At 33.2% G+C, this 18,413-nt stretch overlaps 1 non-coding gene across 1 annotated transcript; it reads left to right on the top strand.

Annotated features, from left to right (window-relative positions):
- Positions 1–6,565: 6,565 nt before the first annotated feature.
- LOC126005767 (U6 spliceosomal RNA) lies at positions 6,566–6,672 on the top strand. The gene has a single exon (XR_007494802.1). It is a non-coding gene; the product is annotated as a U6 spliceosomal RNA (small nuclear RNA).
- Positions 6,673–18,413: the final 11,741 nt, after the last annotated feature.

Below are 18,413 nucleotides of genomic sequence, written 5' to 3'. Positions count from 1 at the left end.
CAAAATGGTTATGAAATTTAAAAAGTGGGACACTTAATGTAGATTGGTTTGAACAAAAAGCCTAATATTGCTTGCAACACCACAGAATATACATGAAAAGATACTTGGAGTAGTACTATGAATCCTGGAAGCAACATGCAGGAGAAAGTTGGATTCTAGGTCGGAGAAAAAAAGATAAACTTTACTGCATTGCAAAGTGTATAATAGGATTGTCTTGATCATAAAAAAACAAAAGTCCTGTGTTAGCACCTAGAACTCAGAGCAATTAGTACGGCACTGTAATTGCTTCTTGGTAAACTGGCATCAGTAATATAATTAGAATGCCAAACATTATTTTAAGAGATATTTTCTACAACCTACAACCTAGGGAAAAAACACTTTAACATAATTAATTAGCTTTGAGTCAGTCTATTAACTGAGCTTCATTGTTGTTATTTTTAGGAGGTTAGTCTGGCTTTGTGGAAAGTTTATCTTAGCTCGTGTACTTAAAAGTTTATATTAAAAACATGAGTTAAGTGAAACCTTTGGATTTGTTTCAGTATAATCTGAATCAGATAAATTAGAAGAAAGTTAAATAATTATGATTATAAATTGTCAATGAAAATGAATAATAAAACAGCTTATTTTATATACTATTATTGATAAGTTTTAGATATTACATAAAAAGACAAAGTATTTCATGAATTTTTGTATCACAAAATAAGCTTATTAAACTCTAGTATTTTCAATACAAGCTTTGTTTTCTTTTATGTCTAAAACAAATATTTACTACAGAGTTATTGGTTAAATGATAGTGAACATTCTTTTGCTTGAAAGAAAACAATATCTAACTCATGAATATGAAATATTGAAGCAAAATATTGATGCCTCTGAAATGAATTAATTTCTAATTAGACTACCAAATGGAAAAAAGTGCTGCTTTCTTGACAGGTGAGAGACTAAACAACACCAGTGACTATTCTAAAAATTACCAATATGTGCCTGGTAGAGACTTCGTATCAGGTAGGAATATTTGGTAAATAGTACTAAATGATTCTCTATCAACGAGGTAGTAATATTAGTATTTATATAAACTAATAAAATGCAAATGTAATCAGAAAATATACTATCTTTAGGCTATATACATAATATATAATAATTATAAATCCACCATCCTCAAAGAACTTGTAGGACATTACTATGATTTATTCATGCAAATAAATTTTCCTTTAAACTATTTTTATTATGTGTATAGAATGGATAATGGAACAAGTTAAATTTAATCTTTTCACAAAGGTCAGCATCTATTCATGATTGGAAATAAAAGCTCAACAAAATAGAGTTAGAAGAAGCATACCTCAAGATAGTAATGATAGTCAACATCATCACAGTTTATGAAAAATAAAAGACTTTCCTTTGAGTTTGAGTACAAGGCAAGGATGTCCACTTTCTCCTGTTAATATTATTTAATATATTTTTGGAGAGCTTTGCCACAACAAAGGCCTCAGGATCCAGTGCTGCCCAGGCCTGGCAATGATGAGAATTAGATGTGTTCCTGAGTACTCCTAACAATCAGGGATGCTTGGGAGTCTAAGGCCTAGCCAACAAGTTATAAAGGAAAAATGAGGTGCTGTAGATGGAATCTGGGAAGATGCTGTGCAAGACTTGCACCTAAAAAAGAAATAGATCTCTTATTCTAGTTTTTGTTTTTTTTTTTTGAGGGGGGGGAGGAGGGGCAAACCTAGTGGCGCTCAGGGCTTATTCCTGGATTTGCACTCAAATATTGCTCCTGGAGAGCTCAGGAGATCATATGGGATGACGGGAAAAGAATCTACTTCTGACTAGGTCGGATGCATGTAAGGAAAATTCCCTACTGCTGTGCTTAGGCAGACCCCTCTGATTCCAGATTTTAGGTAAAATGAATGGGAGATTTAATGTTCTAAATAACCTCTTAATATTTTTGTTCTCAATATATCACTTTTCATATCTCTTTCTAACAGCTGCTGAATAAGTGCCACTGGTAGGTAACTTTAACAGCTGAGAAATGGTATGCAGAGCTATCACAAACACTAGAATGTCTCTTTTTCTTGAAGAAATAAATATCTCTTTTAGGCAGAGGAACCAGATGTTTCTCTTTATCACTTCAAACTTCCAAGGGGCTTGCTCTACTTCCTGTCTCATGTTAATAGATGATATTAAATTTACTTCTTTTTATGTTTTTATTTATTTCTCATTTTACTTTGATTTACCATATTGATAAAGGGAGCTTATTTCCAAAGGGTTTTCATTATTTTGTTCTTGTATCTTCACATATGCCATTTTTTCCTAGAGAAATGAAATCATTTTTTTTTGTACTAATTGTTTTGAGTAACACATGGGGTGTTATACATAGCTTACTTCTGTTTCTGTACTCAGAGATCACTGCTGTAATGATCAGGGGAACATATATTATGCTAGGGATAAAAATTCAGTTCAAAGTGTACAAGGCAATTAATTACCTTACTGCTGTACTATCTGTCTGACCTTCAAAGCATGTTCTTATTTTTTGCTAAAGGAAACATGTGATTAACACTTTAAAAATTAGAGCCACTTCAAGTGGTGATGGGGTCCAAGATCTTGTGATTCTTAGTATCGTAAGTGGTAGGTAGAAGGACACAAAAGAGCCATATTTAGTGATGTGTAGTTATTGAAGATGAGGTTTAAGAATTTGCAGTGCCAGGAATAAAATTCAAAGTTTTGCACATGCAAAGCATGTATTCTACCACTCAAGTTAAATCCCTAACTCATGATAAAATTGCTAAAATCTGCTTAATGCAGACCAGTATAAAAGAAATTTTTTAATTATGTACTTTACATTCACTAAGGACTTCTAGGGACTCCTGTATATTAATTTAGAGAGAGTGAGTAACCTGGGAGCAAGAACCAGAATTCTCAGAGAAACAAAATGAAAACTATCTATTTTAGATCTAATTAAAGTGTAAGACAATGTTTGTATTCATGACATTTTGCACAATTTTTTTCTACATTCATTTTGCTATTATACAAAGTGTTCAGAAAGATCTAACTTACACTATATCTTTTAGACAGTTATAAATTTGTTTAGATAAGTAGGACAATTATATTTAAAATAATTAAAAGAAATAGAATTGGCTATTTGCATGTATAGTTTAGTAATGATAGAATATCGGAATATTTTTTAAAAATGGATATCAGGGACAAATATGAATATTTTACTGAATAATTAATATCAAGAATATTTGTTTGACTTTTTATATTAGAGAGTACTCTTACTTAAATGAGGGGCCGGAGCGATGGCACAGCAGTAAGGTGTTTGCCTTGCATGTGGCCAACACAAGATGGACTTTGGTTTGAATCCCAGCCTCATCTGGTCCCCTGAGCCTACCAGGAGTGATTTTTCAGCCAGGAGTAACCCCTGAGCACCGCCGGCTATGACCCAGAAACTAAAAAAAAAAAAAAAAAAAAAAAATTACTTAGTAGTTTATAGTGTAATGCAAGTAGTATTGGTTAATAAGTGCCATTATTTTGAGGAAGGGGTCAGACCATTCTCATAATTTATAATAAAACACGAAATAATTTTGATTTAATTGAAATGTTTAGCTACAAGAATAAGTCTCTTCCATTCTCTGCATTATAATTGGGAGTTGTCAAATTCCAACTTTTTCAGTTCACTTATTCGTTTTCATGATATATGGAATCCAAATATATATGGAACTCAAAATTTGTTTATACATATACTTCACTTTTCTTAAAGCTTCAAAAAGATATAAATAGAAGAGAAGATAATAACAATTGTTTTGAGATTCCTTTTTAACCTGATCTAAGAGACATGCAAATCTAAAATTCATGGAGATCTATTTAAAATAATTATTTCTAGGGGCCTGCTCGGTGGCGCTAGAGGTAAGGTGTCTGCCTTGCCAGCGCTAGCGTAGGACTGATCGCGGTTGGATCCCCCAGCGTTCCATATGGTCCCCCAAGCCAGGAGTGACTTCTGAGCTCATAGCCAGGAGTAACTCCTGAGCGACACCAGATGTGGCCCAAAAACTAAAAACTAAAAAATAATAATAATAAAATAAAGTAAAATAATTATTTCTATTATATTATTTATAGAAATAAACAATACTGTACTTAGGAATTATTTGTAATGGTATCCAGGCATTATAATTTAAAACAAAGAAAGAGGAGACTTTACTATTATTAAGAAATTATAAGAGGGCTTAGTGATAGCGCAGTGGTAGGGCATTTGCCTTGAATGTGACCAACCGGAACTGACCTGGATTCGATCCTGGGCATCCATATTGTCCCCCCAAGCCTGCCAGGTGCAATGTCTGAGCATAGAGCCAGAAATAATCCCTGAATGTTGCCAGGTATGGCCCAAAAACAAAAGAAAAAAATATAAGATATGCTTATAAACACATTTTTTTGTTTTTGTTTTTGGGCCACAGCTGGTAGTGCTCTGTACTCAGAAATTGCTCCTAGCAGGCTTGAGTAACAATATGGGATGCTGAGGATAGAACTCGGGTCCATCCCAGGTTGGCTGCAAGTAAGGCAAATGCCCTACCACTGAGTTATCACTTTGGTCCCAATATCTAGTCGTATTTAACCCACAACAAGGTATGTCTGTCCAATTCATTCACACTTTTAAAATATTTTATTTTGTATAAATATTTATTGAGAGCCTACTAGATCCACAATCTTACAGTTTTTGAATATATAACACACGTGTTCATTCACATTCACATATATACACACATATACAGAGAAACCAATAAACTTTATGGTTTAACATGTTTGTATAAGAAAAATCAATTTAGCATCAACAAAACCTGAAAAGGAATGCAAAGGTGGTATATGATAAAAAGTAGTATATTAAATGCGAAACCATCATTAACAATACTGTACAGCACAATATTTGCATTATATAAGAAAATAAAGATATTTTAAAAATATAAATATTTTTTATAATATACAAGGTTATATGAATGTAGATAAAACACAAAACAGAGTAGGGAGATGGGATAGACACAGACACAGACAGACCTCTTCTGAATCAGTGATATGAATTCTGGCAATGGATCTATTGTCAGTTACAAAAGCTTGCTTCACTAGTTTATACATAACTTTTTTGTGGGAAATATGTCTTCAATAATAAGTGAACATAGAAGAGTCATTTTCAAAAGGAGATAGGCAACTATACTAGAATTGTCTTCAACAGTCTAAACCTAGAAACTAGTTCATCATTCCCAGTATTTCACAGGACAAAAATATCCTGTTTAAAATGATAACATAGACATGTGTTTTTTATGTGTAGATATGTACATAATACATGCATGTATATATTCTTTTATGTTCTTCACCTGACCATTTCAACTTATTCCTTCACATGACCAGGCCTTATTCATTACTTCATTTTTTTCCTGTCTAAATATGAAGCCAATCTTTTGTTCTTTCTCATTACATGTTTTAGGGTAGTATTCAGATTTGTGTGTTCACTGATATTCAGAACCCAGTCAACACACTTTATTTTGGAAACATATCATCATTCACTTATATAAGTTTACTACATCTAAAATAAATTTTGGGATGGGATACAGTTAATTTTACTTCTAAAAATTGTATATGTACTATGAAGTATACATTATAGTCCAATCCCTGAGTAAAAATTGTTTGAATTGTTTTAATTCCTAATTCTCATTTATATAAAAATGAACTTTATTTTACTTCTTATTCATTACTGTATTATCAATTAAATCACAAACTAAATAGCATTAAACCATTAGAAAACCATTAATTACCACTGTTGAAGTTATCTCTTTTCCACTAACACTGTCATTCATATATATATATATATATATATATATATATATATATATATATATATATATACACATATATATATATAAATTTTTTAATTTTATTGATTGATTGGGTTTTGGGTCACTCCTGGCTCTGCACTCAGAAATCTCCCCTGGCAGGCTGGGGACCATATGGGATGCTGGGAATCGAACCAGGTCCCTTCCTTGGTTGGCCAAATGCAAGGCAAATGCCCTACAGTTATGGTATCTCTCCAGCCCCATATATATATATATTTTTATATATATATATATTAGAAAAATATACTAGAATGAACATCACCTGTGTTGCACATATAAGAAATATATATATACTAGAATAAACATCACCTGTGTTGCATGTATAAGAATTTATATACATATATATATACTAGAATGAACATCACCTGTGTTGCATGTATATATATATATATATATATATATATAAATTCTATACATGCAACACAGGTGATGTTCATTCCAGTATATTTTTCTAAAATATAGTACTTTTAGTGCTTTTCCAGTATTATAGTTCTTATATTTTTTGTAGATATATTTCTGGAGTTAATGCAATTTTAAAGAGTAAAGGTTTTTATAAAGTCATAGTCATCTATAATTTACAGAACTTAACTATCATAATCAGAAGCACTATATTTAGCAGGATATTTTACCAGCACAGAGTGATTTCCTAAAAAAATGATATAGTATGTAGGGGAGAAATAAGAAGAAAACAAGCGGTGCTTGCTTCGGCAACACATATACTAAAATTGGAATGATACAGAGAAGATTAGCATGGCTCCTGCGCAAGGATGACACCCAAATTCGTGAAGCGTTCCATATTTAAAAAAAAAAAAAGAATAAACAAGCAAAAAAATATTTCTTTGTGGTAAAACAGAGACCACATGTAATAATATTTCAAAGTTACTATTTTATAAAAAGGATTCAAAAAATCTCAAAGATATAAAGTGCAATGTAAAATAGTGGTTAAATAAATATTTGGCTTTTAGTATCAGATAGTTAATCACTAAGAAACTGTAAAAATTTGGCCAATTAAAAATGATAGAAATTGAACATCAAATATTTTATGGATCTGTGAAGATTAAAATATGATTTATTTAATTCATTTTAGACATGTTCATTCATGTTCATAATGTAGCTGACAGGTAGATAGAGGGCCCTGGTGTTTAGATTTTGGAAAAACAAACAAACAAAAATAAATAAAGATCTAAACATGTTACATTTTCTCTAGCCCAAAAGCAGCTCCAAAGCTTGAAGATTGTATTTGCTTTGTAGTCATCCAAACACAGGCCTAAGAAACTCTCTGGAATAAGAAACCAACCACCTGTTCAGCTGTGATCTTGAAGCACAAAACCAGGAGTAAGTCTTGAGTACTGCTATGTTTGACCAAAATATGGCTTCCTTATCATGGCTGCCAATATAGTTTCATAGCACAATGAATTACAGTAATTATTATCTGACATTATTAGGGAGATACTGAACTAATAATACCTTTAATACTTATGCCAACAGTATGTTTCCTATTATTGCTGTAATATTTAGCAAAGAACTAGAGGCTTAAAATGACGTTTAGTTTTCTAATGTTCTGAAGGAAAGAACTTCAATATCACTTTTTCTAAATTGAAGGTATTGGCAAGGCTGGTTAATTCTGGAGGGTTTGAGGAAAGAATCTGTGTTTTCATCTTTAGTTTCAGTGACTACTCTGATTTCTTTGGTTTGCAGCCCCTTTTCTGAGTTCAATGTTTCTGCTTCTCAGTTCCCCTTTTATCTTAATAGCACCATCTGTCTTCCTACTATAAGGAATGGCATGACTACAATAGCTAACTGTAGTTGATTGTCCAGACATTCCAAGAAAATTCTCTTCCTCTAGATCTTTCAATCTTTCAATCACATTGGCAATCTTTTTCTCTTCTGGGTCATAATCAAGGAATATTCATAAGTTTTAAAAATCAGGAATTGGAGATTTGGAGAGCATGCATAACTCTGTCTACTTCATCATTATGAAATATGTAAGAGTAAATATTTACAATTGTTATGTAAAAACTTATAATAATTGATATAGTTATATCAAAGTTTAGTACAGAAGAAAATGCAATAGTGAAAAAGGCATCTTAAAATAAGGTTGTATAATGCAACATAAGTAGTGTCAATCAGTAAACCTTGTGATTCATCAAACCAAAATATTTTTCCTGTCCTCCCAGTATAGACAAAAATAAAAACTTTGGATAGGCATAACATGTACAAAAAGCTATGATTTCTAAAAAAATAATTTTATTTCCATTTTTTTAGGGTAAAAGAGGAAACATGTTTCCTGAAATTGGTCATGGGCATTAGGAAGAGTTTCTGATTCTCCCACAAATCCTATAGATTTTTACTTCTCAGCTGACAGGTGACAAGTTAAGAATCATAAGAAAAGGAAAGTCTTCATGAATTCTATATTATTTGTTCAGAAAACTGAACCAAAGTTTGAGGCCAGAAGGCTGCAGAAAGAATCCTCAGCAGTCTTCAATTATCATCATTGGCTTGCACTCACAGGAAGTCACAGTTCCCACGTAACAGGAAGCCTGCTCTCCTCCCTCCTTTTCCATTTATAGATCTTCTCCTCTCCTCTCTGGATTCCCCTATGGTCCTCTTATACCAGGCATTTTCAATGTTTTAAATTTCCAGCTAATTCCAAATAAATGGTTTTGCTGATAAAATAGCTGGCAGTTTTAATATTTAGATCAAAAATAGAGTATGACTCATTTCCTAAGAAGGCATAAAAATCTCTCCCACAAAAAACTTTGAGCTTACAATAGTGGTTCTAACTGAACAACTACAGCTTAGCTAGAACCTGAGTCAGTTCAGACCTTACATTCTCTTCTATAGAAACCTACTCTTTGAACAATGAATATAGGGGATTAGTGAAGACTTGGATGCACATTAAAATTAGAAATTATTGCAATTATTAGAAACCTACAGTTCATACATTAAGAAGTTTCAAGGTGACTAAAAAAATTTAAGTGCTGAAAAGAAAGCCACTCACTTAGAAACAATGCAGATAAAGCACTACAAATTTTGTATCTTCTAATTATTTGCACCAGAGAATTGGATGACAAAAGAAACCTAGGTTTGATTAGAAAAAAAAAAAAAGCTGTGACTAGAACAGAATAACAAGAATTCAAAACTGAGAAGTACTAAACAGGATCTGTAAAATTAAACTGACAAAAAATAAATGACATGTTAAACGATTTTTGCTTTGGGGACATAAAAACAGTGAAAAGGAAGTGTAAGCAGATATTAAGCTTGGCAAATGGCAATTGTAGACCTGTTTAAATTAAGTAGTTTATCATTTAAGCAGATATTGTCAAGAAGGAGATGAAATTTTCCCAAGCCCTCAAGCTTCTTCTTGGGCTGGCCTGGTAATCAAATTAACATCAGAAACATTATTTAGAAAGAAGATAAATTTAATTATATACCATAGACATGTTGATTCCAAAGACAATGAGACATGAGACAAAATAGGGGTTTGTATCCTATGAGAGAAGAGCTAGAGGGGCCTGGGGCTTCCAGGAAAAGGAAGGTAATTTAAAAAGAGAGGAGAGTAATTCACATGACAAAAATATCTCTACCTTTTTATATAAATAAGTTAATCATACAGAAAGATTACTTGTTATCACAATTTTGGGTGAGCCTTCCCCCACCCCATTTTTAATCATTTACATAGTTAATAGTAAAGTAAAATTTTCTCAGGCAGCTACAACACTGTTTTTATACCAGATTGAAATTATATAGACCCCCAAAATGACACATCTTGTCATTTTGTTCTAGAACAAAGTAGCTTTTCTGGAAATCTTGAGAAGGCATGCTTGTTAGAAAGAACAATATGTTTCCTCGATGCTTCTTGTTTGTTTAATTTGGGGGTGGTAACACCTGATGGTGCTCGGCAGCTACTTCTTGCTCTGTGTGCTAGAGACTGTGTGGTGCAGAGACTGAACAAGGGACTCTGTAATGTAAAACATGCACACAACCCATGGGAGTCATTTCTTCCTCAATATTTTAAGGATGGAAGTCAGTGAATATGATAAACTGCAAAATAGAATGGCAACATAAAAATGCCAATAATAATATTTTAATAAGTATTTATAATATTGATAATTAAGGAATACCTATATTGATCATTTAACGTACCATTATGTAAATGTTAAAGGAAGTTGCATAGGTTACTAAGTTTTATCTATATATTTCCCGTGGCAATGTTCTTTATTTTCTTTTGGGTTTTGGGTTATACCTTGTAGTTCTGGGTCATTCCTCCTGGCTCTGTGCTTCGGGATCACTGCCAGTAGGCTAAGTGGAGTGTAGGGGGTGCCTGGAATTGAACACAAATCAGTGATATGCAAGGCAAGCAACCTCCCTGTTGTACTATTGACCTGGATCATGTTATATTTATTTAAAACAGTAGAAGAGACATAGTAAAATAGTAAAAAAAAAAAAAAAAAAAAAAAAAAGTTAAATCACCTGCACAGTATACAGGAGATTCTATTCTATTCAGGTCATCAGCACTGCATATCTTCTCCAACATGACTGGGTATACCCTCCAGGGATCCCCATGCACCATCAGGTGTAGATGTTTCTTGTGGGCCCTAGCACACTGTCAGAGTGGTCCTGGTGACACTCACTGTCACTGAACCAGAGGATTGAATTATCTAGCCCTCACATAAGCCAAAATAGCCTCAAGACAGTCTCACAGAAGACTATTTGGAAGGCTTAAAATAAATAAAATAAAATATTTGAAGAAAGACACTTTATTCTGATATTTTCTAAACACAGGACTTTCTTTAATTACTCCAGAATGCCTAACCTTAAATTACATACCAGACTTTCTTTTTTATTTTTCCTCCTGCAGATTCAGAGTAAACACTGATAGTGCATTAGGGCTATTTAATAGGAAAGCAATTCTATTCTTTTGCACCCAGCTGTTAGAGAATGTTCAAAAGATGTGGACATTCGCATAGTGCCTTTAAGCACTCTATTAACTCCAGTGATGTGTGTCATTGCATATGTGTGGTGGTTCTGAGAGATAGTGCTCTATTCATAAGTGATGTGTTGGGAGGAATTCATTCTTTCATTTGCCACTGTTTTCAGTATTGTTGCAGTCTGAGGCATTTAAAAACTCTAAACAAACTTTAGGTTGGTTTGAAGTGAAACCTTTCAATCAAGTTACTGCATCCACACAAGAAAATAGACATCATTGGCAGCTTCCTCTGTTAAGAAAATACATTTTATAAAATGTATGATGCCCAATTAAGCTAATCTGAAGTCCTTACTCCTGATAAAATGTAAACAAATATGAGAATCCACAATCCATGTTTTAGTTATTATAAGAGGAATAAATATAGGGCAACCAAATGTGTATACAGCAAAATAGCCACATTATTTTTATGCTGATAATTTACAATATTGCGATATTAAATAAATGAGATCCCCTATGCTTAGTTTTTGATTATTCTGAGTTTACAGCTGTAACAGTTTTTGCTTTTTAAACTATGTTCTTATAAATACTGATAATACTTTAGCAGATGTACTTAAAAATTTGCCAACCATATATAAATTCACCTATCTGGGAGACATATACCAGGGAAATCATAACAAACTCTGGGAGTGGGCCACATACGGCCAGGTTTTTTTAGTAGTTTTATCGGTGATTTTTTTTCATATCAAAATTTGAGAACTGCTCCTACTGAATTTTTTATCACTGCACCTGTCCAAGAGTCAGTGACTGCATATTTAGGCCCTCATATGAACATTGAGTAGAAATAAAAAATTATCAGACTTAAACACCAAATCCAAAGCCAACTACACCAGAATCGATACCCAATCTACAACAAGCTAGACACAGAAGGGTCTGAGAATCACTGGGCTTTTTGAGGAGAGTTCAGTGTCCTAACAAAAAGAACAACAAAAACAACAGAGTGAAAATAATTTCAGATATTATTATATTATTATAAATAAAAAAAAACCCACTGGAGTAGAAGTTTAAGGGCCCAAGAAAAAGTGAGCATTCAAAAAAATTTTTTTGAGCTAATATTATTTTAATTTTTATAATTTTATTTGAGACACTGTGGTTTATAATATGTAATATTTAGGGTTTTATGCTTATAATATTCCAACACATTACCTCCCTCCAATAGAGTGTCTGCTTGGTTTCTTTTACATCTTATTTTTTTAATAATTTTTATTTTGACCAAAGTGAATTACAAATTATTCACAGTAGTATTTTAGGTACATAATGACATTGAATAAGGGGCATTCCCACTACCAATGTTGTCCTCCCTCCACCCCTGTTCCCAGCATGCATCCCATAGGCTGCTAGTGGTCCCTTCTGTGTCTAGCTTGTTGTAGATTGGGTATCGATTCTGTTGTAGTTGGCTTTGGATTTGGTGTTTAAGTCTGATCATTTTTTTATTCCTACTCAATGTTCATACGACTGTTTGGTCTTAGAGTATACTTCAAAATAATTTTTAAACAGTTATCATTCAGAACAACTTAAATTAGAATCTTATTTGATTATTATTAGATAATATTAATTGTTTAATAATTATTAAATGTGTCTGCAAGTCCCTCCAGCCCGCAGTTCTGCAGCATCAGGATAGTGGTGAAAAAATTATTCACAGACAGGTTCCAAGAGATATCAGCTTTATTCATGCCCTGGCCAACATGTGTGTGGCCTATCATAACCTTTTATGCTGGATCCCTATTTAACCCTGCATTGTATCCTGTCTCTCAGCCATCTCTCCTCCTCATACTTCTTTCTCAGTCCATCCTCCAAATCCTCTCACTCCTCCTTCCCTTCAGGCAAAACCTTTTGTTACCCACCAAAGACCCCTCCCAGAAATGGGCAGGTCTTATTAGCAGGTACGGTTATAGGAAGAATGGGGGATGGGGTAACAACACCCCACATTTCATCGGTAGTTTTTCTGTAAGAATCTAAGACGATAATAAGTTATTTTCTCATTTCTTGTTTTGTTTCTTTATATTTTACGTATGTGATACAATCACCTCAAACAATCACCTCTGGTGATGACCTTCTTTAGCTTTATTTCACTAAACACAATATCATCTAGAAATGCTTTTGAAACGAAGTGCAAGCTTCCCTATTTTCTCCATAATCCTTCCTGAAGATTCTAATTCAAGTAGTCCTGAATGTAACTGCTTAGAATAACTGCGTTAAAGAATATTTTGCAATGCTCACTTTCCCTAGGGCCCTCAAACTTCTACTACTGTGCCAGTGTTTTATTTTTCTTATTTATAATAATACCTGAAAATATTGTCACTCTTTGTTGTTGTTCTTTTTGGAGGGGATTCTTAACAGTACTCAGAAGGCCCAGGATTATCAGCTTGTAATTTAATATGAGAGCCTGAATATGAATATGCAATCGGTGCATCTTGAGCAGGTCTTGTGATCTTAGGAGAACGTTGAGGTATTCATAGCCATTCTAATTGGTACTTGAGAATCTTGAAGGCGATGTTGAAAGATAGAACTAGTGTTGACCACATGCAAAGCATGTACTTTAATAACTGTACTATTCCTTTAGACTTATCCCAAAAGAATTGAAAGGTCTCCCCAAAATTCTATTTATTTCAGGTAAAAGAAAATTAAACAAATGAATGTAAAAATTTCAATAATGAATCTGACCAATTTTTATGTGTGTGAGCAGTTCAATTAAGTATGATAAAGATGGAAATAATGGCTATGGTCTCTTGCCTAAGTTCATACCTGAGGACCCAAATCCTTTTAAGAAGACTGAGAAAAATTACCAGAAAATTGATTCAGAGATATAAAACAGAAGGCAAGGTGCTTTTCTTGTTTGTAGCTGACTCAATTTTGATCCCAGGCATTCCTGAGCACTGCCCAGATTGAACCATGTGTCAGAACCAGGTGTAAGCCCTTAAAATTACCAGGTACGGTCTAACTAACTTCCCCTCCAAATTATTAGGGAATAGAAAACAAGTTTTAAAAACTCACTTGATATGTGAGTTCCATTGAAGAAGCACCTTTTAGATTAAAATCAGACAGATTACTAAAAAATATCTAAAAACAATATTAGATAATACTATCAGAATTGATATGTATAAATAATTATTGTAAAAACATTAGTGTATTTTTACTCAATTTTAATAACTGTTTTCATAACAGAACAGTTAATACCTTCCCTATCTAGTGTTGAAAATATGTTGATAAATTATTGATAAAAGATGAAATTATTAATGAAGCTTGATAGAACTAAAGCAACTTTTTAAAAAATTGTGTGTTTGTTCATCCTTCAATTAAACTCATTTCATCCTCTGACCTAATGGAATTTGGTACTGGACACTTTACTTAACTGTAAGACACTGTCCCTAAATAATATTATAAAGCAGTATATAATCCTTTGATCCTTTATTCTTTGATGCTTATGCTAATTATTGTAACAAAAAATATTTTATGCTTAAGCATATAATCAACAAAAAGAGGAAGCCCCTAGATCCTAATTTATTCAATCATGCTGTGTACTTGCAGAAATGCTAAAGACATATGATGAAAATTGTTGAGGAAAAGGAATAGTTGACATTAATGTTGGCTGTTTTGACAGAAAATCCAGATGAAGCCTCTTCACAGTTAATTTATTTTTAAATTTATATGCACAGGTTGGGAGTCAGTGGGTTAAAAATAAGAAGAGGTTTGGGTCAGATATGCAGTATCTAGAAACTATTCCTGTTTCTGTATTTGAGAATACCCCCTGGCAGTATTTTAGAAATTATACAATGCTGGCAAGAGTCTACAGCATATAAGCAAAGCATCTTACCTGCTGCATGATCATTTAAAACAAAGACTATATTTTCACTTCATTTCCTTTTTTCCCAGTATTCTGGCTTTGACTTGTAATGACAGTTGAGCAACCAACCAACTTTCTCATATTGTTGCTAAAGAGGTAATATTTCAAACATGAATTTGGTAAGATGCAAGTAACTCTCTCAAAAAGATATAATTGCTGTACATTTTTTCACAAAACCTAATTTTTAGATTACATACAGATTTTTTGCAGTAATAATTGTCATGGTCCTAAAGTATAGCACCTCTGGAGATATACCAGGCCAATGACATATGTATATTCATAATATACATAACTTATGTGTTCTATTATATATAAAATATACATAACATGGGCTAACCTACAGAATTCTTAATAATAATATTTTTAGAGAGTGGAGAAATAGCACAACAGATAGGATAGGGCTTTTTTCTTGCACACAACTTACTTGTGTTTTGTTCTTGAAACCATATATGATCCCATGAGCACTAGTGGAGTTATATTTGAGAATAGTGCCAGAAGTAAGCCCTGAGCTGTATTAAGTGTGGCAAGCCACAACCAAAAACAAACACGGACCAAAGCGATGGCTCAAGTGGAAGGGCATTTGCCTTGCATATGGCTAACCTAGGATGGACCTTGGCTCAATCCCCGGCGTCCCATATGGTCTCCCAAGCCAGGAGCAATTTCTGAGTTTATAGCCAGGAGTAACCCCTGAGTGTCACCAGGTGTGGTCCCCAAACAAAACAAAACAAAACAACAACAACAAAAAACAAACAAAAAAACAAACACAAAACCAAAAAAAGCATGAAAGTCCATTAAAATGACAGAATCTGTATAATCAACTGATGATGAATTAATGCTAACACACACAAGAACCTATTTAGATATAGTAAATTTAATATGATCTTCATTATAACCACACAAATCTCTGGAGCAAGAACTTTTAGAAGAAATAAATAAAATGAGATAATCAGTAAGGAAAGCTACCATTCAAATAATTATGTAAGCTAAAATCCAATGAAAAAAGAAGCAACAAGACACACTCCACTGATGAGAAAAATATTTGCACACTACACATCTAATATCTAGAAATCTATTAAGCACTTACAAATCTCATAAATAACAAACGTAACAGTCCTGTCAGAAAAACAGGACAGGAATGAATATACAATTCCTTGAAGATATTGAGTTGGACTGTAAGTATATGAAAATATGTTTATCATCACTTTTGATAAGAGATATTCCTGTCAAAATGACACTTAGATAGCATCTTATACCAGTGAGAATGAGCTGTGTCAGTAATATGGAAAGCAACCAGCATTGAAGGGATACAGTGAAAAAAGTATCCTTAATTCACTATTAGTGGGGATCTTATCTGTCCCAGCATTTATAGAAATACTAGTAGACTTCTCAACAAATTAAAAATAGAACTTCTATTTGTCCCAGTGTCTCCATTTATAGGCATCTTTCCCAGGAACACAAAACAATAATTTGAAATATATATGTACTCAGTCACTAAGATATGTAAACAACCAAAACATCCAAAGAAAAATTAATGGTTAAAGAAGTTGAAATGCTATTCAATTACAATAGCAAATTTTGCTCCATAGCAAAATTTTGCCCTATATCAAAAGAGCAAAGTGGATGGAGGTAGAGGTTTTTATGTTAAGTGAAATAAGCCAAGAATGACAACAGTAATTACAAAATTATCTCACTCATGTGTGATACATAGAACAAAGCAAGAGAACCAACAGTTTCTATAATATATATTTTTAAACTTTGACTACAGTAATGAGGCTACCAAGTGCTGGTGGTAGAAATCTTGGTGGACGGAGGGATCTGCTACAGAAGAGAAAGACTGGAAGTGACACAATATAAAGTGTAGGGTATTTGGTACATTTTGATGGTGGAAGTAGTTGTGTGTTGCAAATCAGCTCCTGAAGAAGTTGACTGATGGAGGGAAGGAGGATGAGGTCTTTCCCCTCCAGCTCGGAGCATGCATCTGCCACTCTGTTCAGCCTGCGGTTCTGAGGTCAAGCGGCGGGTAAACAGCTCGCAGACAGTCAAGCTTGTGGAAATATTAGCTTTATTCAGTGGACAAGACTGAAGTCCAAAGCCTCGGCATCAGTTCCTGCCAAAAGCCTCTCGCCTTCCACAGACCCTTGTTTTTATCCTCCAGAGTCAGGTATCACCCAATGGTGGGATCAGATACCACCCCATGGTAGAGGCAGAATGCCAGGTCACACCCTAAGGTAGGGCACAATCACCGATCAGGGTAGGGTCAGTAACATAATAATCCCATAAAATGTTTACATACAAAACAGTTGTGTAAATAAAAAGCACAAATTTTAACACCATTGTAACTATATTATATCAAAAACATTATAAAATAGAATACCCTTAGAAATATATAGAACTATCAGAAAGCAGAAGGAGCAAATCACATCCCCAAATAGTACTAATATACTAAATGTGGACAGTCTTATCAATCAAAACTCAGGGACTGGATGAATAAAAAGCATGTATAATTCCTATGCATGTAAGATATAAAGAGAAGTGAGATGTTAAAATGAGAATAGGTTCAGCATGAAAGTGAAGCAAGGTTTTTAATCTAATAATGCAGAAAAAAGTTTAGGATTATCTCTTCTTATATTAAATGAAACACTTTCCATCAACAGTCATTTACATGGACAAGAAGTGGTACATGAAGGTGGGTAACGTCATATGTATGAAACTCTATTAGGTAAACCATAATACAAACACATATATTACAAAATGTACCTCTCATAGAAGCAAAATAGTAAGTTGGTGAGTGTGTTTGGGATGGAACACTGATTGAAGGAAGTGGACACTTGAAGGAATTATTGCTAAAAATGGTAAGCTTTAAAACCAATCATTAAGGGCCCGGAGAGATAGCACAGCGGTGTTTTCCTTGCAAGCAGCCGATCCAGGACCAAAGGTGGTTGGTTCGAATCCCGGTGTCCCATATGGTCCCCCATGCCTGCCAGGAGTTATTTTTGAGCAGACAGCTAGGAGTAACCCCTGAGCACCGCCGGGTGTGGCCCAAAAACCAAAAAAAAAAAAAAAAAAAAAAAAAAAAAACAAACAAAAAAAACAACAAAAAAAAACCAATTATTAATAACGTTGTAATTCCATAATAAGTAAATAAAAATTTTAACTTTAAAATGTCATGAAGGTAAAACAAACATTATATCATAAGAGGTCACCTGTTAATATATAATGGTAATGAAATACAAGTGAATCATGAAAATACATATACATATAAAATAAATATTGTGTGATAATTGCCATAAATACCATAATTGTATGTTTTCTGTGCATACTACTTAAGCAATCAACAGCTTACATTGTTAAAAATGCAAGTTTTTTTAAACATATATACACATACATTATATATATACACACATTAGTTTATGTGTATATATACACTATGTACATATGTATATGTACATAAATTGTTTTTGAATTTAGTTAAATTAAAGTTAACCAATGAGAACTAAGATATAGCTACCAAATCCTGTACAAAGCAATGCAAGGAATATTGAAAGTAAAGTTAATTCCAATACAGGCCCAAGTCAAAAAAGTCAGGGATGTTTTCTACAAATTGTGAGAAGATATTTACGCATCTAACATGATCATAAGATTCGTATTTCAGAACTATAAGGAACTGTCCATAACACTCAAAAGAAAAGCAAACAATCTACTTAAATTTGAG

This window comes from Suncus etruscus, chromosome 3 (genome assembly GCF_024139225.1).
Source record: "Suncus etruscus isolate mSunEtr1 chromosome 3, mSunEtr1.pri.cur, whole genome shotgun sequence".
NCBI lineage: Eukaryota > Metazoa > Chordata > Mammalia > Eulipotyphla > Soricidae > Suncus > Suncus etruscus.
This window is presented reverse-complemented; position numbering and strand designations above follow the sequence as displayed.